The following is a 21,409-nucleotide window of genomic DNA, read 5'->3' as shown; positions in this document are numbered from 1 at the left end:
TCATGCATACGAGAGATCAGAAGAAACTCAAATAAGATTCATAGATAATCTGATCATAAATCCGCAATTCATCGGATCTCGAAAAACACACCGCAAAAGAAGATTACATCGGATAGATATCCATGAAGATCATGGAGAACTTTGTATTGAAGATCCAAGAGAGAGAAGAAGCCATCTAGTTACTAGCTATGGACCCGTCGGTCTATGGTGAACTACTCACGCATCATTGGAGAGGTAATGTTGTTGATGGAGAAGCCCTCCGTATCCGAATCCCCCTCCGACAGGGCACCAGGACGTGCCCCAGATGGGATCTTGCGGAGACAGAAGCTTGCGGCGGCGGAGAAGTAATTGCGATCGGCTCTTGATTTTTTTGGGAATATTTTGGAATATATAGGCGCAAGATCTAGGTCAGGGGACCTCCAGGGGGCCCACAAGCCTGGATGGCGCAGCCCCTGGCCGCGAGGTGGGGGCTTGTGGGGCCCTTGGGGCTCTTCTGGCTTGGCTCCCAAGTCCTCCGATCTTCTTCCGTTCTAGAAAAAGATCTTTTCGGGGATTTTCTTTCGTTTGTACTCCGTTTCAAAATCTCCTCTGAAAGGGGTCAAAAACATGAAGAAAACAGGAACTGACACTTGGCAGTGAGTTAATAAGTTAGTCCCAGAAAATAAATAAAAGGCATGCAAAACATCCAAAGTTTGACAAGATAATAGCATGAAACCATCAAAAATTATAGATACGTTGGAGACATATCATATCTGACAAAAAACAACAAGAAAAGAAAACATGAGATTTCTCCGTGATACGGAGGTCAACAGGTTCGGGGTGGTATATAAATATTTTTTTATCTTGGGGAAGAAGCAGAACGGAAGAAAAACGGAGTCGGGAAAGTACCCGAGGTGGGCACAACCCACCGGGGCACGCCTGGCTCCTATTTTTTTAAATATTCCAAAACTGACAAAAAATATTTTTGCGGATTTTTTGGAGTCCGTTTACTTACCGTATCACGTACCTCCCTTTTTTCACGAGTCTGGAGTGTTCCGGAAGGTTTCTTTTATGTGTTCTTTCGGTGTCATAGTTTGGATAATATTGCTTTCAACATTAATGGGCATACGTGAGATATAATGTTTTATTCGTTTCCCATTGACAACCTTTGGGTTAGTACCTTTGATATTATTTATTTTGATAGTTTCGGATCGATAGACCTCCTCGATAACATAGGGTCCTTCCCATTTGGAGATGAGTTTTCCTGCAAAGAATTTGAAACTAGAGTTGTACGAAAGAAAATATTCTCCAAGTTTCAACTCACGCTTTTGGATTCTTTTGTCATGCCATCTTTTAACTTTTTCTTTAAATAACTTTGCATTTTCATAAGCTTGGGTTCTCCATTCATCTAATGAGCTAATATCAAATAACCTCTTTTCACCAGCAAGTTTGAAATCATAGTTGAGTTCTTTGATTGCCCAATATGCTTTATGTTCTAACTCAAGAGGCAAATGACAAGCTTTTCCATAAAGCATTTTATAAGGAGACATACCCATAGGATTTTTATATGCTATTCTATAAGCCCAAAGTGCATTATCTAATTTCTTAGACCAATTCTTCCGAGACCAATTGACAGTCTTTTTTAAGATTAGTTTTATTTATCTATTGCTAAGTTTAACTTGACCACTAGACTGAGGATGATAAGGTGATGTAATTCTATGGTTAACATCATACTTAGCAAGCATTTTACGGAAAGCACCATGAATAAAGTGTGAACCACCATTAGTCATTAAATATCTAGGGACTCCAATCCTTGGGAAAATAACTTCCTTAAGCATTTTAATAGAGGTGTTGTGCTCAACACTACTAGTTGGAATAGCTTCTACCCACTTAGTAACATAATCAACAGCAACCAAAATATGTGTATACCCATTAGAGGAAGGAAAAGGTCCCATGAAATCAAATCCCGAAACATCAAATGGATCAACATCAAGTGAATAATTCATAGGCAATTCTTGACGCTTACCGATATTACCTATTCTTTGACATTCATCATAAGATGAGACAAACTTACATGCATCCTTGAACAGAGTAGGCCAATAAAAACCAGATTCCAATACCTTATGAACGATTCTGTCTCCCGCGTGATGCCCTCCATAAGCTTCGGAGTGACATTTCCGTACGATTTGTTCTTGTTCATGCTCAGGTACACAACGTCTAATAATACCATCTACTCCTTCTTTATAAAGATGTGGGTCATCCCAAAAGTAATGTCTTAAATCATAGAATAATTTTTTCTTTTGTTGGTATGTGAAGCTAGGTGGTATGTATTTAGCAACAATATAATTAGCATAACTAGAGTACCAAGGTGTACTATTAGAAACATTTATTGCAGCTAATTCTTCATCCGAAAAGCTATCATTAATAGGTTGTGGGTCATCAAGAATATTTTCAAGCCTAGACAAGTTATCACCTACGAGGTTCTCTACTCCTTACCTATCAGTGATATGCAAATAAAATTCTTGTAACAGAAGAACCCACCTAATGAGTCTAGGTTTAGCATCTTTCTTTTCCATAAGATATTTAATAGTGGCATGATCGGTGTGAACAATAAGTTTAGGATCAACAATGTAAGATCTGAATTTATCACAAGAAAAAACTACTGCTAAGAATTCTTTTTCAGTAGTAACATAATTTCGTTGAGCACTGTCCAGAGTTTTACTAGCATAATGGATAACATTCAATTTCTTATCAACTCTTTGTCTTAGAACAACACCAACAACACAATCACTAGCACCACACATAATCTCAAAAGGAAAGTTCCGATCAGGTGGTTGAACAACAGGTGTAGTAATTAAGGCTTTCTTTAGTGTTTCGAGGGCTTCCAAACAATCATCATCAAACACAAGAGGATTATCATTTTGCAAAAGATTTGTAAGAGGCCTAGAAATTTTAGAAAATTCTTTGATAAACCTCCTATAGAAACCATCATGACCAAGGAAACTACGAATACCTTTGATATCATTAGGACATGGCATTTTCTCAATTGCATCAACCTTGGGTTTGTCCACCTCGATGCCTCTTTCAAAAAATTTATGGCCCAAAACAATACCTTCGTTAACCATAAAGTGGCACTTCTCCCGATTCAAGACAAGATTTGTTTGTTCACGTCTGTGCAAAAATCAATCAAGATTGCTTAAATAATCATCAAAATACTTCCCATAAACAGAAAAGTCATCGATGAAAACCTCAACAATCTTTTCACAGAAATCAGAGAATATAGCAGTCATACATCTTTGAAAGGTAGCAGGTGCATTACATGAACCAAAATGCATACGTCTATAAGCATAAGTTCCAAAAGGACAAGTAAAAGTGGTCTTTTCTTGATCAGATTGTGAAACAGGCATTTGTGAAAAACCAGAATATCCATCAAGAAAGCAAAAATGTGTTTGCTTAGATAATATTTCTAACATTTGACCAATAAAAGGAAGAGGGTACTGATCTTTTCTAGTTTCTTTGTTTAATTTTCTAAAGTCAATTACCATTCTATAGCCTGTGACAATTCTTTGTGGAATAAGTTCATTCTTATCATTAGGAACAACAGTTGGTTTGGGTGTTCTAACATAACTTTTGTTAACCACAATTGAAGCTTTAGTATGTTCCTTCATCCTAACAGGGAAAGGTGGTTTTTCAATATACAGTGGGAACAACTGGATCAATGTTGAAAGGATCGATATGGTTGACTAGAGGGGGGGGGGGGTGAATAGGCAACTACCAAATTTTAGCTTTTCTTAACAAGTTACAATTAATCAACAAAAGGTTCTCTAGATGAACAACTAGGTGAGTAACATATATGATGCAATCAACTATAACAACAATAAGCAAGAATACAATACACCACAATACAAGGGAATACAAAGTAAAGGTAAGAGATAACCGCAAGTGGAACCGGTGGAGACGAGGATGTGTTATCGAAGTTCCTTCCCTTTTACAGGAAGTACGTCTCCGTTGGAGTGGTGTGGAGGCACAATGCTCCCCAAGAAGTCACTAGGACCACCGTATTCTCCTCACGCCCCACACAATGCGAGATGCCATGATTCCACTACTGGTGCCCTTGAAGGTGGCGACCGAACCTTTACAAACAAGGTTGGGGCTATCTCCACACAATGCTCGGAGGCTCCCAACAAGACCACGGAGCTTCACCACAATGGATATGGATTTGAGGTGACCTCAACCGTGTAGGGAGGTCAAACACCCAAGAGTAACAAGATCCGCAAGGGATTAGTGGGGGGGGGGAATCAATTTTCTCTCGGTGGAAGTGTAGATCTTGGCCTTCTCAACCAATCCCTAGGAAATCAACAAGTTTGATTGGCTACGGAGAGAGATCGGGCACATATGAGCTTAGGGAGCAACAATGGAGTCTTGGAGGGTCAAAGGTAGGGTTCTTGAAGTGGAAGAAGCCTTTATATAGTGAGGGAACAAATCCAACCGTTACCCTCACTATCAGCATGAGCAGGGCGGTACTACCGCTGGCAGCAGCGGTACTACCGCTGCCCCTCCAGCAGTACTACCGCCAGCTCCAGCGGTACTACCACTGAGCCCATGGTAGCGCAAGGACTACTACCGGGCCTACCACTGCCAATAAAGTCTTCGCAAAAATTCTAACGCAGTACAGCCGCAAGGAAGGCGGTACTACAGTCTTGGAGCGGTTCTACCGCTGGCCAGGGGCGGTACTACCGCCAGCCCCAGCGGTACTACCTCTAAGACCAGAGCGGTACTACCGCTCATCTCCAGCGGTACTACCGCCAAAGGCGTTTTTGCAAGATAGAGAGAAAGAACAGAGGGGGAACAAGCTCCATAGCTGCAAGGGAAAAGAGATGGAAATAAAATGTGGGCGTGCGAGATTGATTCCACCCAAACTTTTCTGACACAGATCCCCTCTTAATAGCACGACGTTCCTACGACTCAAAACCACCAAAGAAGTAGAAGACACCGTGCTTCTATTCCACGGAGGGGTGCCGGATCGTCTTGTGCCTTTGTCATGTATTATCTGAAATGCTAAATGCACACGATTAGTCCACTGAGGTACTGTCATCAATCACGAAAATCACTTAGGCATAAATATGCCCTAACAACCCCCCCCCATTTTTGGTTAATTGATGACAATACCGGATTTTCACAAAAGAAAGTATACTGAATATAACTGCAAACCCAAAGTCTATGGTCCAGGGACTGGCTCCCCTTGGATGAGTGCATGATTTTAGGATAGTGCTATGAATGGTAGTGCACTTAGTCCAAGGAGAGAACCCCCCCTAGAAAACATAAGTTGGTACTCCTTGCAATGAACTGATACATCATTTGAGAGAGGAAGCAAGGTAAAGCATGTGAGCATGAAGATAATTTAATAGAGATAATGTAGGGCATATGACTCACACCATATGACTAAAGGAAAGTCTCAGAATTAAAACAAAGTCTCACATCACACTCACGAAAGGTAGCAAACACGATAAGACCAGCCAAGTTCAAAGCATAGAAAGACTCAAAAAAAGATAAAGCAAGCAAAACCAAATCCCTACACTCTCTCCCCCTTTGGCATCAAGACACCAAAAAGGGGCAGAGAGGACACCTAGGACACAGGTGGTCACTCAAGCAGCCGCATCAGACTCGTCCGTAGCATATGCATCCTCCTCAGCGTCCTCGTCAGAAACCTCCTCCTCAGCATCGGACCAATCCCATTGGTAGCCTTGAGCCTTCATCCAGTCAGTCTCCAGAGTGATGATGTCCTCAGAGCCGCTCGAGATCTCCACATCAAGCGTCCTCAAGACACGGTTGTGCCTCTGACGGTTCTCCTTGTGGGCCACATGAAACTGATACTGTCCCTTGGCCTGCATGCAGAAGAGGGTCTTCATCTGATCTTTCAGCTTCACAACCCAAGATGGCATAGCAGAGGAGCGGGTATGTGAAGCAGGGCCTTCTTCAGCAGCAGCAGTCTCTGTGTCAGTCTCCATGGGTTGAGTAGATGTTGAGGTGTTGGCCCATTTCTCCTTCTGACGCGGATTGATAGGATCATGGGTGATATAGTCAGCTTCAACAGGGAGAGGCACTCCTGGAAAGGATTCTGTCCACTTCTTTTGGATAAAAGAGAACAGGTACGACCCATAGATGGGAACCCTACGGAACATGATGCAATTCTTGAGCTCATTGAACATCACATCAGATATGTCGAGATGCCCGGTGTTCTTCGCCCTTGCCTCCTCACACATCAGAAGCAAATACACTAGATAGGAGTGAACCTCGTCCTTGTTGCCAATACGAGGAAACAACATGTTGCGGAAGAACCGGTGCGTAATATCCAAGTGCGGGGGAAGCACATTTTTCTTCACATAGAGATGTTGCAACCTGTTCTTGGGGGTGGGGCCAGGTTGCTTATGAGGACGCAATCCAACAGCAGTCTGCGGCCCCGTGTCTTCTACCTTCAGGAGCTGCATCAATTCAACCCATGTTCTAGTCAATTTCTGACCACACGTCATCCAAGTCATAGTGCGATCTTCATCAGAGTGGAAGTGAACAGTAACATAGAACTGGGCCGCAAGCTGTGGATCGAAGTCATTATGGAAGGTGATGATGTCCTCAATGCCAAGTTGCTGAATCAAGGCGAGGGCCTCGCCGAAGTACTCAGGATTCCGCTGAAGGTGAGGGAGGTCAATCCACTGCACTGGGACATAAGCCTTCTTGAAGTTCAGAATCACGTCAGGATAAATCATTGCTTGTTGCCTTGACCAAAACAGATCACAGTTTTTGAGGTGAGCTCTTTCATGGACATAGGGGTCGCGGCCGCGGAGTGCCTAAAACTCTTTAGGAGGCATAGTGGTGAGGTTGAGGTTGGCCTCCTTGGACTTTGTGGCAGTCTTCTTGAATGGGCGCTTTGGAGGGTTGAGACTGGAACTTGCGGAACCTTCTGGAGCTTCGGGATTGCGGAACCGCTTTGACTGGGTGTTACGCACTGGGTTCGAGCAACGAGAACCACCACCTGTGACACACAAGACACACACACACAGAAAGAGCGACAAAAGGAGTCATGGAAACGTTCAGAACTCATAAAAAGAAACACAAGTTGCTAAAGGAAATCAAAACAAAGTGCTGAGGGGCAGTAGTACCGCTCGCCCTGGCGGTAGTACTGCTGGGGTTATAGCGGTAGTACCGCCAGGCCAACAGTAGTACCGCTACCCCCTCGGCGGTAGTACCACCCGAGTGGAGCAGTAGTACCGCTCGGGGGATGACTTGCAGATCGAGACAGATTTAAAGCAGGTAAAATCACTAGATTTATTCAAGAGATCCATATCTAGCATATAAACTTAAGACAAGAATCACAAGATCTTAAAACATGTGGAACTCTAGGTTATTTAGATGGAGACAAACTAGTCAATGGGATCCACATCTAAACCAAATCCAAAAGGTTTGTGACAAGAACTATCAGATTCAAACATGGTGAATACTAGGGCATGTCAGATGAATGCAAGGAAGAATCTTTGACCTATAATCTCCTAAAATTTCTCCTCCATTCCATCCAAAAACTAAGCATATATTGTATCAATGGATCTAGTACATCAAGCTCCTAACCCTAGAAGAAAAAAAACACCAACCAAGAGAGGAAGGAGAGGAGCTGTACTGGACACCATTGCACTTGAAGGAGGAAGGAGGAGGGGAGCAAACCCTCCAATTGGAAAGAGAGGGGAGGCTGCGTGGAGGGAGATCCGATCGGTGAGATTTCGGTGTAGAGGGAGAGAGCACCACGAAGAAGAAAAAACAGGGGCAAGAAAAACGGCCCCTCCCTTTATATAGCCCTTAGGGCACGGGCGGGGCGGTAGTACCGCTGGGATCATAGCGGTAGTACCGCTACCCTGGCGGTAGTACCGCTCCCCCTGGAGGTAGTACCACTGGGGTCATAGCGGTAGTACCGCTCCCCCTAGCGGTAGTATCGCTCCCCCTTGAGACAGCCCTAAAAGTGATTGAACATAGCCTTAGGATTGATTGGTCATTGCGGTAGTACCGCTCCCATGGCAGTAGTACCGCTGGGATCCTTGCGGTAGTACCGCTACTCGGGCGGTAGTACCGCTCCATAAAAACACATAGAGGCTTAGAAGGATGTGAAAAATGTTGTGGGCAATGACTAGTCAGTGTAGAGGAAGGGAAACCACAAGCAAAATATACTGACTAGTCATTTTTTAACCTTTGTTCAACGAGAGAGAAAGGTGGGCGGTGGCCGGAGCCACTTATGTTTGAGACAAAGGTATGACACCGTGAAGAATTATCCTTGGGTTCATGAACAACGCTCGTCTTTGAAGCACAAGTACCATTTAGTAATGGTTAAAGTGAAAGACTTGATCGATTTATGCATAATGGGGGGAGGGAAAGTTCATTGAGATAACAACACTCCCCCTATGTCCATGCCTACACCTAGAGCAAGATATAATGCAGAATGAGGTGCAAAGTGCCTAGTTTCAATCCACATTACTTGAATCAGTGATGTTTAGCTCATGCCTTAACTCCCGGAACCTTGCTTCATCTAGTGGCTTAGTGAAAATATCTGCAAGTTGCTCTTGAGTGTTTATGAATTGGACCTCAATATCTCCACGCTTGATATGTTCACGGATGAAGTGGTGACGAATATCAATATGTTTGGTCTTGTTATGTGGCACCGGATTGAGGGAAATCTTCATAGCACTTTCATTGTCACACGGAAGAGGCACTTTGTCGCAGGTGACACCGTAATCCTTTAAAGTTTGGCTCATCCATAGCAACTGTGCACAACAACTTGCAGCTGCAACATACTCAGCCTCGGTGGAAGATAGTGAGATACATTTCTGCTTCCTTGAAGACCAACTTACCAGTGAGTGACCAAGGAATTGACATCCTCCAGAAGTTGACTTCCTCTCCACACAGTCTCCTGCCCAATCTTAGTCAGAATAGCCAACTAGATTGAAGGATGCTCCTTTGGGATACCATAGGCCAAAGTTTGTGTTATGAGCCAAATATCAAAAGATTCGTTTGACAGCAGCAAAGTGGCTTTCCTTTGGTGCGGATTGAAACCCTGCACAGATCCCTACACTTAGCATGATATCTGGTCTAGATGCACAAAGGTAAAGGAGGGATCCAATCATGGAGCGGTATACCTTTTGATCCACTGCTTTACCATTGGGATCAATGTCAAGCTTGCATTTGGTTGGCATGGGAAACTTGACCGGCTTGACATCCTCTAGCTCAAACCTCTTAAGCATGTCTTGGGTGTACTTGGCTTGTTTGACGAAGGTTCCTTCTAATACTTGCTTGATCTCGAACCAGAGGAAGAACTTCAACTCGCCCATCATAGACATCTCAAGTTTCTCCGTCATTAGTGCAACAAATTCTTCATCGAAAGATTCGTTAAGGAAACCAAAAATAATTTCGTCAACATATAATTGGCATATGAACAAATCCCCTTTGACCTTCTTGGTAAAAAGAGTGGGATCAATCTTCCCAATTTCAAACCCACGGTCTTGTAACAACTCGGTAAGGTACTCATACCACACACGTGGGGCTTGTTTAAGGCCATAGAGTGCCTTATTAAGTTTGTATACATGATTGGGGAGGTTGGGATGTTCGAATCCCGGGGGTTATTTGATATATACTAACTCATTTAGAGGACCATTAAGAAAAGCACTTTTCACATCCATTTGTTGTAGTTTGAAATCATGATGAGATGCAAAAGCAAGTAGCATGCGAATAGATTCTAAACGAGAAATAGGGGCAAAGGTTTCACCGTAGTCGATACCCTCGACTTGGGAGTAGCCTTGAGCCACCAATCTTGCCTTATTTCGAATCACAATTCCATTGGCATCTTGCTTGTTCTTGAAGATCCATTTGATCCAATGACATTATGTTCCTCCTTTGGTCTTGGCACTAATTCCCAGACTTGATTGCGCTCGAAGTTGTTCAGTTCTTCATGCATGGCCATAAGCCAATCCTCATCATCGAGCGCTTCCTGTACCTGTTGAGGTTCACAATAAGAAACAAATGCGTGATGCTCACAATAATTTTGGATTTGTTGACGAGTGGATACTCCCCGCTTTAAACTTCCAAGCACATGCTTCATGAGATGTGATTTACGCGTGAATTTAGAAGAAATATTGGCAGCACGACGCTCCAGGATTTCCAGGCTTGTTGCTTGAGGAGCATCAGCTAGAGTATGTTGATTGGTCTTGGTCTTGGTACGACGGCCCCTTTTGGTTGCCATAGTGGATGGTTGAGGATCAACGACTTGATCAACCTGATTCTCGCCGTGAGGAGTTTCACTAATTTGTTCTTGATCTTCTGGCTGCTCTTGACCTTGATCTTGTGGCTGCACTTGACCTTGATCCTATGGCTGCACTTGATCTTGGTCTTGAGCAGACTCGGAACCTCGTGTGAGAGCTTGGACATCATTTGGTGCATCACCATCTTTGTATGGTTGATCTTGTCCTTGATCCTGTTCACCTGGTTGAGGGTCTTCACTTGGTTCATCGGAAGCGTGTGGGTCTCGTGAGGGTGATGGCTCCACTTGAGTAGAGCATTGTCCTTCTCCTTCAGCCACAAGGGGTTCCTCAATGGGGAGTATTTGACCAATCCCCATTATTCTTATGGCTTGGGGAGGAATTTCATCACCTGCATCACAAAGACCACTTTGCTCCACTTGGGAGCCATTATTTTCATCAAACTCTACGTTACACATTTCCTGAATAAGTCTGGTGGACTTGTTGAGAATGCGGTACACATGAGAGTTTGTGGCATAACCACGTGCACCTTTCTTGAGAATGAAACACTTACAACCGAACACCCTGAAGTACTTGAGGTTGGGCTTGTTCCCGGTAAGGATCTCATATGGAGTCTTGTTCAAGCCTTTGCGGAGGTAGAGCCTATTGGATGGATGACATGCTATGTGGATGGCTTCGACCCAAAATTTATACGGAGATTTGAACTCCGCCATCATTGTTCTTGCCGCGTCCATCAATGTACGGTTCTTCCTTTTCGCCACACCATTCAGTTGAGAGGTGTAAGGTGTTGAATATTGATGCTTGATCCCCTCATCACTAAGGAACTCATCCAAGGTGTAGTTCTTGAACTCGGTGCCATTGTCGCTTCTAATCATCAACATCTTTGCTTCATGTTGGCGTTGAGCTTCATTAGAAAAGTTGATGACGGTCTATTGAGTCTCACTCTTCCTCTTGAAGAAGTATACCCAGGTGTATCTTGAGTAATCATCAACAATCACCAAGCAGTACTTTCTGCCCCCAAGACTGTCAAAGGATGGAGGACCAAAGAGATCCATGTGAAGGAGTTCCAAGGGCCTCTTGATGTATAAGAGAGTTGTAGGGCGATTAGCAGTTTCATGAATCTTTCCTTCTATACAAGCACTGCTAGCACAATCTCTGGCGAATCTCACATTTGTTAGTCCACGAACATGGTCTCCTTTGAGAAGGCTTTGCAAAGATCTCATATTGACATGGGCTAGCCGGCAATGCCATAGCCAACCCACATCAACTTTAGCCATTAGATAAGTCGCAGTATTAGTGGGTCGCTGTGAAAAGTTCACCACATAAAGACCGTTTTCGACATATCCAACATAGGCTACTTTAAGAGTCTTGCTCCACAAAAGAGCCACGACATCATGAGCAAAGAATGCGGCAAAACCCATAATAGCTAGCTGAGGAACACAAAGTAAATTGTATGCAAGGGACTCGACAAGCATGACCTTCTCTATCGATAAAACTTGAGAGATGACCACCTTACCAAATCCTAATACCTTAGACGTTGAAGCATCGGCATATTGGACATGGGTGGGCATAGATGGAGTAGGATGCACATCCACCACCAAGTCCTTGCTCCCAGTCATATGATTTGTTGCTCCACTGTCGAGCAACCATGACACCCCACCGGAAGCAAACTCCTACAAGAGATCAAGGTTTGGTTTTAGGTACCCATTCTTGAATGGGTCCTTTGATGTTAGAAACAAGGGTCTTAGGAACCCAAATGGCCCATTCAATGTACTCATCATATGAACCAACAAATTTGGCATAAACATGCCCATCATTGGCACGACATAAAACATAAGAAGGATTAAATCTGCCGGCTATGTTGGAAGAGGCAGTTTTGCCCTTCTTGACATTGTTGCCACCTTCCTTGACCCTTTTCTCTTCGAGGGTAGTCTCTCCTTATTTGACAAAGATGTCTTTGAGAGTGAGATACTTCTTGTTCTTGTTCTTCCCTTTCCTCTTGGACTTGGATGGAAATCTAAGCCCTTCCTTACCTACCACTTCCTTTTGATTACTCAAAAGGTCATTAAGGTTCTTCTTGCCTTGGATACATGTTACAAGGCCCTTTTGAAGTTGATCTTTCAACTTAGCATTTTCCTCCACAAGATGCACATGCTCACAACAAGGGTTAGTAGCACAAGCATTATCAATTAGAACAAAAGGAGGACAAGTAGAAATCTCTTTGGTTAGTTTTACTTGGAGTTGATCATGAGACTCCTTAAGAGAGGCATGAGTGCCTTTCAAGGCCTTGTGGGCCTTGTCAAGCGTATCAAACTCCTCCTTGAGTCTGTCATGGTCACCTCTAAGTGCAACCTTTTCAGATTTAAGAACACAAGCAAGTACAGTAGCATTATCAAGCTCTTTTTGCAATTTAGCACAGCCAACGTTGTATGACTCCTCAAGAGCCAGACGAAGGTCGCGCTATTTCTCTAGTGCGATAGATAACTCGGCAATCTCATCGGCATAGTCACGACTATGCCCTTGCAACTCTGAAATAGTGCCCACATGAGTCTCAATAAGATCATTAGCCTCACCAAGTTGTTCCAAAAGAGCAACAAATCCTTCTTGGATTCACCCTTGATTTTGTAGAGGAATTTGTCCAACTCATGCTCATCAATCTCCACTACATTACTATCATCGACACAATCTAACAATGAAGGAGTAGTAGCGATAGTGGTCTTGATGTTGGATGTTACCTGATTAATACCTTTGAACATAAGGAACTTGGCAACTTGGTTCTCATTGGTGGCGCCGAAGAGTGACACCTTGGGAGAGGAGGTGGCAATGGCCACAGTAGCTGTCGCCATCCCTTCACGGCTCGTGTCTTCCTCGTAATCATCAGAGGGATACTCTTCAAGCACCACCATACCCTTTGGATTAGGTTTCTTGATGAAGTTGTTCTTGGATGGAAAGGACTTGGCTTTGTCTTTATGAATAAGTTTGCCACCATTGTCTTCCCTCTTCTCATAAGGACAACACACCATGAAGTGACTCACATTGCCACAGTTATAGTATGTCCTCACACACTGCTTTGTCTTGAACCCACTTTAGTTGTTCTTGCAGAAGTTAGGCCTTGAGTTTCTCTTGTTTCTCCAGAACTGCCTTGATGCAAGAGCCATGTGCCCGTGATAGGCATACTTTGTATCTTCCGAGCAGCCATCATCTTCTTCTTCCTCTTCTTCGTGTGAGACAGCCTTCGCCTTCAAAGCAAGGTTGGGTGATGCTGCCTTTGACCGAACACGAGCAAGAGCATTTTCAGCAGTCTTGTTCATGATATTCATTACAATGAACTCATCCAACACTTCCCCGGAGGGCAAGGTGTGAAAATCTGGCCTGTGACGAATGACCGATGACATCGCCTTATTGAATGGCATGATGGCCTTGAGAAACTTGCGCTTGATCCACATGTCATCCACATCCTTGCTCCCGTGGTCTTTGAGAGCAACAGCGAGAGCAGTCACCCTTCGATAAAGATCTCGAGGGTCCTCATCTTCCTTCATCACAAACTCATTGGCCTCATCAAGAATTACTTCAAAGTTGGACCGTTGAATGCTTGAGCTTCCCTTGTACAACACCATGATGTGCTCCCAACACTCCTTGTCCTGTGTGAAAGGACACAGGTGAGGGAGATCTTCAGGAGGTACTGCAGACTAAAGAATGAATAGTGCAGAGTGATTATATTGATTGTCCGCTTCTTCTCTTGGAGTGAGGTTGCTTGGGTCATGAGGATGGAAGCCTTGTTCAATGATTCTCCATAAGTTTGTTGAGTTGTGATTCAAATGAGAATGGAAAACACCTAGTTAGCAAAGTCACCCTTAACAAGCTTAGGAGGCGGACCTAGGTTATTTATATGTGATGTAGAAACCGGTCCTCCATAGACCGGGGAGGAGGAAGTGAGGCAAAAGTTCCTGTCCCATTTTTGGTTCTAGGGGAAGAGGTTTGAGTGCAATTAGCCCCTTCCTTGTCGGAAATGGCGTGCAACTCCGCGGTAGTGGGTTTAACCACTAACACGGGATCGGGAGAAGTCTTCAACCCCTCGAACAATTCTCTAAGCATGGTTTTGACTTCGATCGTCATGGACATCGTGAGTGAGACCATAGCCTCATTCAAGTCGTCCCGTGTGACCGAATTCGTTGTCATGGCCCCAGATGGTACACTCGTCCCTTCTCCATCATCAACCATACTCTTTAGGTGATTAAACCCTTAATAAATAGACGTAGCTCTGATACCAATTGAAAGGATCGATATGGTTGACTAGAGGGGGGTGAATAGGCAACTACCAATTTTTAGATTTTCTTAACAAGTTACAACTAATCAACAAAAGGTTCTCTAGATGAACAACTAGGTGAGCAACCTATATGATGCAATCAACTATAACAACAATAAGAAAGAATATAACACACCACAATACAAGGGAATACAAAGTAAAAGGTAAGAGATACCCACAAGTGGAACCGGTGGAGACGAGGATGTGTTACCGAAGTTTCTTAACTTTGAAGGGATTGACAACCCCTTTCTAGCGTTGGGTGCAAGTGTTTGATTGTTTGTGTAGGTACTACTATTGGGGTCTTGCTTGTTCCTCCTACTGGATTCATACCTTGGTTCTCAACTAACTCAGGGAAATAATTATATACTTTGGTACATCACCTTTTCCTCTTCAATGGAAAACCAACGCAAGCTCGAGAGGTAGCACGAAGCAGGGATTTGTAGAGGTGCGAGAGCTCATTGTTTTGAAATAGAGATGAATATGGACTTTTGGGTGATGTGGCTTCCATGTCAACATCACAAAAGAGTTTTCAATATCTTCCATGCTAATCACATTATTGTTGTTTCCCAAACATAATTGAAGTTTTACTCCCCTCCACCATTCAATCACATTCCATGGCTAGCCGTATCCATGGGTACCATCCAAACAATCAACATTCTAGGGGGAGTTGTAGTTTATTTTGTCGATGTTCTGGGATTGGGGGTACCCGGACCTGCCAGCATGTGGCCCAGGGCGGGCGAGCCTCATCAGAGCAAACCAACGGGCCAAGCACAACTCAACGAAAGGCCCTCGTGAGGGGCCAAGCCTCAGAAGGAGGAGCAGCGTCAAGACTCGCAGGGGGCCTCCTCAGGACCCCTCCGGAGCGGCGAATATTCTAAGGCAAGGCGGGGCCTCAGGAGTCAAGGGTGACTCTAGGAAAGGACAGGGGAGCAGCAGATGGCAGGACGGGGCAGTTTCCCCTTTGGTGCAAAGGATGCGGGAGCGTATAGGTTTCCCAAAGGCATCTTCCAAAGGTTTTCCTTCTCATGCAACAAAGCGGCAGCCTCCCACCACTAGGGAAAACGTCATCCATGGGCCCGTCTCTGCAGCGTGGACAACTACTTTGCAGGCGAAGGCCATCTTTGGGCAGGGGAGCATGTTCCCTTGTTCCCCTTCAAAATTGGCCGCTATGGGATCCCTTCCCGCCAAAGCTACGTGGCAAGAGGACCCGGGCCTCCGCTATAAATAGAGAGGGTAGGATACTTGAGAGAGAGAGAGTTCATTCGGATGGTAGAACAACACACCAAGTTGCTCAGCCTCCGGAGGCCCAAGAACATTGTACTAATTCATCCACCACCTCCGTGAGAGCCAATCCACCAAAAGCAGGAGTAGGGTTTTACGCTTCGCAGCGGCCCGAACCTGGGTAAATTGTTGTGTTCTGTGTTCCTGCCGCCATCGTGTGAGTCCTTCATTGTTTCCATCGAGTAGTGGGTTAGGCGAGGCGCAACAGGGGACATCTTGGTACACGCCCGAGTGTTCGAATCCTTAGGGTATTACGGAGCCCAAAATACGACATTTAGCGCGCTAGGTAGGGGCATGTCGAGGTTTCCTTCAAGCTCCGTCCTCACCAAGCTCCACGGCTCCGATGGCTGAAGCTCATCGGGTTCACGCAAGAACGCCGCGCCACCCACATTACCCAGACCGCGCCTATCGGTGCCGCCTGCACGCGCCGGTCGCCGTCACCTGTGGTGAACGCCGCCACCGGCCCCGAAGCTCAAGAGCAACAGGGCTCCTCCTAGCCAACGACCAAGACGATCGACGGCCGCACCACCACACCTCGCTCACCAGGCCTTTGGGGTCGGCATCACGGGCTCGGCTAGAGCTGCCCCACGACCGCCGCGCGCTCGCCATGGCCAGCGAGCTGCTCCATTACCGGCCTACTCCAGACCGCCATGATGTCTGGCTCCATCACATCAAGCAGCTCATCGCCGCCGCCGGTGACTCAGCGGCACTCTCCTGCTCGCTCCGGCCCCAGCCGTCCCTGGTGAACAACAAGGAGCAAGACGCACCGCCCCCACGTGCACGGCGTGTCGCGGACCCCGAGCCCGGGTAGGAAGCGCGACCCCGTGCCCGGCCTCGTGAACCCAGGGTGGGGCCCGGGGATGAAGCAAGCTGCCAGATGATCATCCGGCCCCGTGCCAACACGTGCGCACCCCCACCGTTGTAGATCTCGCGTCCGGAGCGTGCCCCGCTCAAAGTAGACCCTGCGGAGCAACAAGATCCAGCAGCCCCCGCGCGTACTGTGCCTGTTGGACCAGCGGGGTGCTTCACCATCGCCCCCGAGCTCTACCCCGTCGCATGGCCCTGCAGGTTCAAGCCTGACCTTCCTCCACATTATGATGGCACCCAAGACCCGACTGAGTTCCTGCAACTCTACACGCTGAGCCTCAGGGCGGCAGGAGGAGGCAACAAGATCATGGCGTGCTGGTTCCCGATGGCGCTCAAGGGTGGTGCACTCTCGTGGCTCCTCAACCTCCCAAAGGCTCCCATCACCTCCTGGGACGGCCTGCGCGAGCGCTTCATCGCCAACTTTCAGGGCACCCGCGACCGCGCTCCCACGATGAACGACCTGAGGCGCGTCAAGAAGCAGGAGGGAGAGACCCTGCACTAGTGCATACATCGTTTCATTGTCATGCGCCTGAAGATCCCAAAGGCGTCAGACGTGTCTGTCATCTCGGCCTTCTTCGACGGAGTCACCAACATCAAGATGGAGGAAGAGCTTGCCATGAACGATGAAATAAGCACCGCACTGGAGATGTCAACCTGGCAAGAAAATGCGCTAAGGCAGAAGAAGGACGCCTGTCGCTCCTCGGACCCCAGGCGGCGGACCCAAAAGAGAAGAAAACCAAAGCCAAGGAGGTGAAGCACAAGGCCCCGACAATGCTTGTCGTCGATCCTGAGGCGAAGCATACTCGAGGGGGAGAGCGCCCATCCGTAGGGGGGCCAAGGTGCATCTTCCATGGCACCAGCGGCCATGACACCTCTGAATGTCAACAACTCCGTTTGGTTCGCGCCGAGCACTTCAACAAGCGCCCCAAACGGTTCGGCAGAAGCTCTGCGCACGGAGGAGGCCGCAATGGGAGCCACTGGGATGACCGTGAGCCACGTTAGGGGTGGCGTGACCAGCCTCAGGAGGACCCCTGGCGTGGCCAGCCTCAGGAGGACCGCTGGAGAGATAATCCTCACGAGGGGCAGCAACGTGGCCAACCTCGCGAGGCTCGCCCTCGGGAGGCCGGGCTGCCCCCGTTGCCTCCGCAGCCTAGGAGGAGGGATGAAGACAGGCAGGACGACGGGGTTGGGGGCTTCCAGGAGGCCAGGGCAGTGGCTTCCATCCTGGGCGTAGCCCAGACCCCAGCCTCCAACCGCGCCTTCAAGCAGTTTTCCCGGGAAGTGAATGCCGCCCTCCCAAGGCCTGAAGCGATGCGTCCCCTCAACTGGTCCCAGACCACCATTTCTTTTGACCCAAGCGACCAGCTCAGGTGCTAGTTCATGGCCAACAAGTTCACAATGATGTGTACCCCAACCATCAGCAACGTGCTCGACACCAAGACCCTCATTGACAGTGGAGTTGGGCTCAACGTCCTCTCAGTTGAGACCTTCAAGAAACTCCAACTGCCGTATGAGCAACTCATGCCAACCAAGCCCTTCTCAGGGGTAACAGAGGGATCCACCGTACCCATTGGGAAAGTTCATCTTCCCGTCACCTTCGGCGAGCGCCAGAACTACCACACTGAGGTCATCGTCTTTGACGTCACGCACATCCACCTGCCATACAACGCCATCCTCGGGTACCCTGCGCTCGCCAAGTTCATGCAGTGGTCCACCATGGATACAATGTCCTCAAGATGGCGGGGAGTGGAGGCGTCATCACCATTCCCTGTGATGAGAAGGACGACACCTGTGCACTGGAGCGAGCGTACCGCACGGCGGCGGCGGAACGCTCGGACGACAAAGACGATGAGCTGCCTCGCGAGTACCCATGAAAGAAGAAGAAAGAACTCCTCCCCGCGGAGTGCCCCGGGGCTTCAGACTCTGTGCTCGGGGACGGAGGCCTGCCCCTCATCGCATAGGGATGCACGCTCGGCACCCCTCTTGGGTTAGAGATGGCGGATCCCACTAGGGAGGCCCCTAGCCTAATCAGTGAGGCGGAGGAGGCGTTCGAGCACATCCCGAGGACGCGCTCCAGAGCACGTTCGACCAGTTCTCGTGAGTCCGTCACCAGAGCAAGCCAAGAACTTCGCGAGGCCCAGACCGTGCGACGCGTTGACTGCCCTGCACCACCTATCGCAGTCGCCGTCGTCGGCACGGTTGACCGACCCTGCATCTGCATTAACGTGTCCGCAACCAACATAGCCGTGGCACACGGCCCCATCTGGCCTATGCTGACTCGCTACCAGTGGGACTACCCGGGCGGCGACGCCTTCATGCCCTTCGGGCTGAGGAACGTGGCTGCCACCTACCAGAGGCTCCAGCAGGCCATGCTCGTACCCCGTCTGCTGGGGCGTCGTGAGGAGGAGGAGGAGATGCTCGAGCCAAGTGAAGGTCCCGAGCCTCAGGAGGCGGTGGACCCATGAAGGTCGCGACTACGGAGACAAGAGATCAAGCAACAAAGGAGCCTCCAGCACTTCAGCGGCTCGGCCACCAGGTGACTTTTCGTTGGCTGCTCCCAGGTAACTTTTTGGTTCACCCCGTCCAAGGGCATCCCAGGGGCCATGCGGCCTCCCCCAGCTCCGGACTTTCCCCGGCTACTACTTTTGTTTATGCGTTGTTTTGTTGTTCAATTTTGCCTGTTTGGCATCCTAACGTTCTTCCTTGGTTATATTGTCAAGCGGTCGGACCCCGCTAGGGTGCTCCAGTCAATTTTTGTCCATGCAGATACATAGCCTTGCTCCCAAAGAAGAAGAAGTCAGCTGGATTTGCCAGTGACCCAAACCAACTCAATTCAGTCCACCAATGACTCGGGGGTAGGGACACTCGTGAGGCCATAGCGTCCTCATGACCTTCCATATACACCCCCATCGTGACACTCTCACGTAATAACGAGCCGGGGCTGTATACGTCCAGGGCCCCCCGACGATATGGAGGTGTCCATCCCACGCCTAGTGGCAGCCCTACGCTCCACACTGGGGAGAAGATCAGGCCCCAATGCCTCGGGGGTATGAACACTCGCGAGGCCACACCGTCCTCGCGACCTCTCATATACAACCCCACCGTGAAACTCTCACGTAATAACAAGCCGAGGCTGTATACACCTAGGGCCCCCAAGGACGCGGACAGGTCCACCCCACGCCTAGTGGAAGACCTATGCTCCGTGATGGGTACAGATAAGGGCAATCAACATAGTCCGCCAATGACTACGCCCTCAGCTGGCACCAATGCAGTCCACCAATGACTACGCCCGCAGCTGGCATCAACACAGCCCGTCAATAGCTACAGCCCCGGTCGGCAAGGAGATCAACACAGTCCACCCACGACTTAGCCTATGCCCAGCGTGTGGGGCAAACAACTAAAGGTACGGAGCCGCTCGCACATCAAGGGGGACCCCTGAGCATCGCGACTCAGGGGCCTAACTGTGCCCGTAGCCCCTTCCCCCTTTGGGTTGTCCTTGGACGGTTCAATCGCGGGAAGGTACGTGCGAGGCGGGCCCTGCCGACTCAGAGCCTAGTATGCTCGACAAATCGATTCGGATCCCATAGGAAGAACGCTGGAGTCACTTGTACGTCAAGGGCGACTCCTGAGTATCGCGACTCAGGAGCCTGAACTGCGCCCGTAGCCCCTTTCCCTTTTGAGCCGTCCTTTTCCGGCCAGTTCAACCATGGGGCGGTACGCGCAGAGTGGGCCCCGGAGATGCAGAGTGTCAAAGGAGATCGAGATTTTTATATCATCGGTTTCTCAGGAGGAGCATCGGAGTCGCTCGCACGTCAAGGGGGACCCTTGAGCATCACGACTCAGGGGCCTAACTGCGCTCGTAGCCCCTCCCCCTTTGGGCCGTCCTTGGTTTCCGGTCGGTTCAATCGGCGGGAGGTACACGCGGGGCTGGCCCTACCGACGCGGAGTGCTGAAGGTGTTCCTAGTTTTGGAATCTTCACCACGTTCTCCTCATGAGGACAGCTCGCGCGTCAAGGGGGACTCGTGAGTATCGCGACTCAGGAGCCTAATTGTGCTCCTAGCCCCTTCCCCCTTTGGGCCGTCCTTGGTGTCCGGTCAGTTTAATCACGAGAAGGTACGCGCGGGGCGGGCCCTGCCGACGTAGAGTAACACAACAAACATGACAAGGACAAGGGGGGAAAACATTCAAGCATTCAATTATTACAGACCATGACCTAGTTCATAAAAATGCAAATAAGTTTAACGCCTCCACGAGGCACGATGTGCATTGCAGGAATATAATAGGTGCAGGGGATCAGGAGGAGCCGTCGTTAGTCACCCCCTCCGCATGGGGCTAGTCGTCAACGTCAGAGGCATCATCTTCCCCGTCATCGGCTCCAGCGGTACCTGGAGACAAGGGGGGCGCGACGCGGGTAAATCTCTTCACCAGCGCCTCCACAAGACCCTTCGCCGCCTCCGTGGCGTGGTCGCGGGCCTCGGTAGGGACCGACGCGATCACTAAGCTCAGATCGAACCCGGGGTCGCGAAGATGAAGATGACTGAATACGCGAGTCGCAGCCACGAAGAAGAGGTCGCGACACTTGCTGTCCAAGATCTTGTCCATCTGCGCGACGACAGCCTCCAACGCCGCAACGATCCCCTTCGCGAGTGTGGCAAAGCCGTCCTCTAGGGTGGCCAGAGGCTCGTC

The sequence above is a fragment of the Hordeum vulgare genome, chromosome 3H, assembly GCF_904849725.1.
Source record: "Hordeum vulgare subsp. vulgare chromosome 3H, MorexV3_pseudomolecules_assembly, whole genome shotgun sequence".
Classification (NCBI taxonomy): Eukaryota; Viridiplantae; Streptophyta; class Magnoliopsida; order Poales; family Poaceae; genus Hordeum; species Hordeum vulgare.
The sequence above is the reverse complement of the archived record's forward strand: the minus strand, read 5'-3'. Positions refer to the sequence as shown.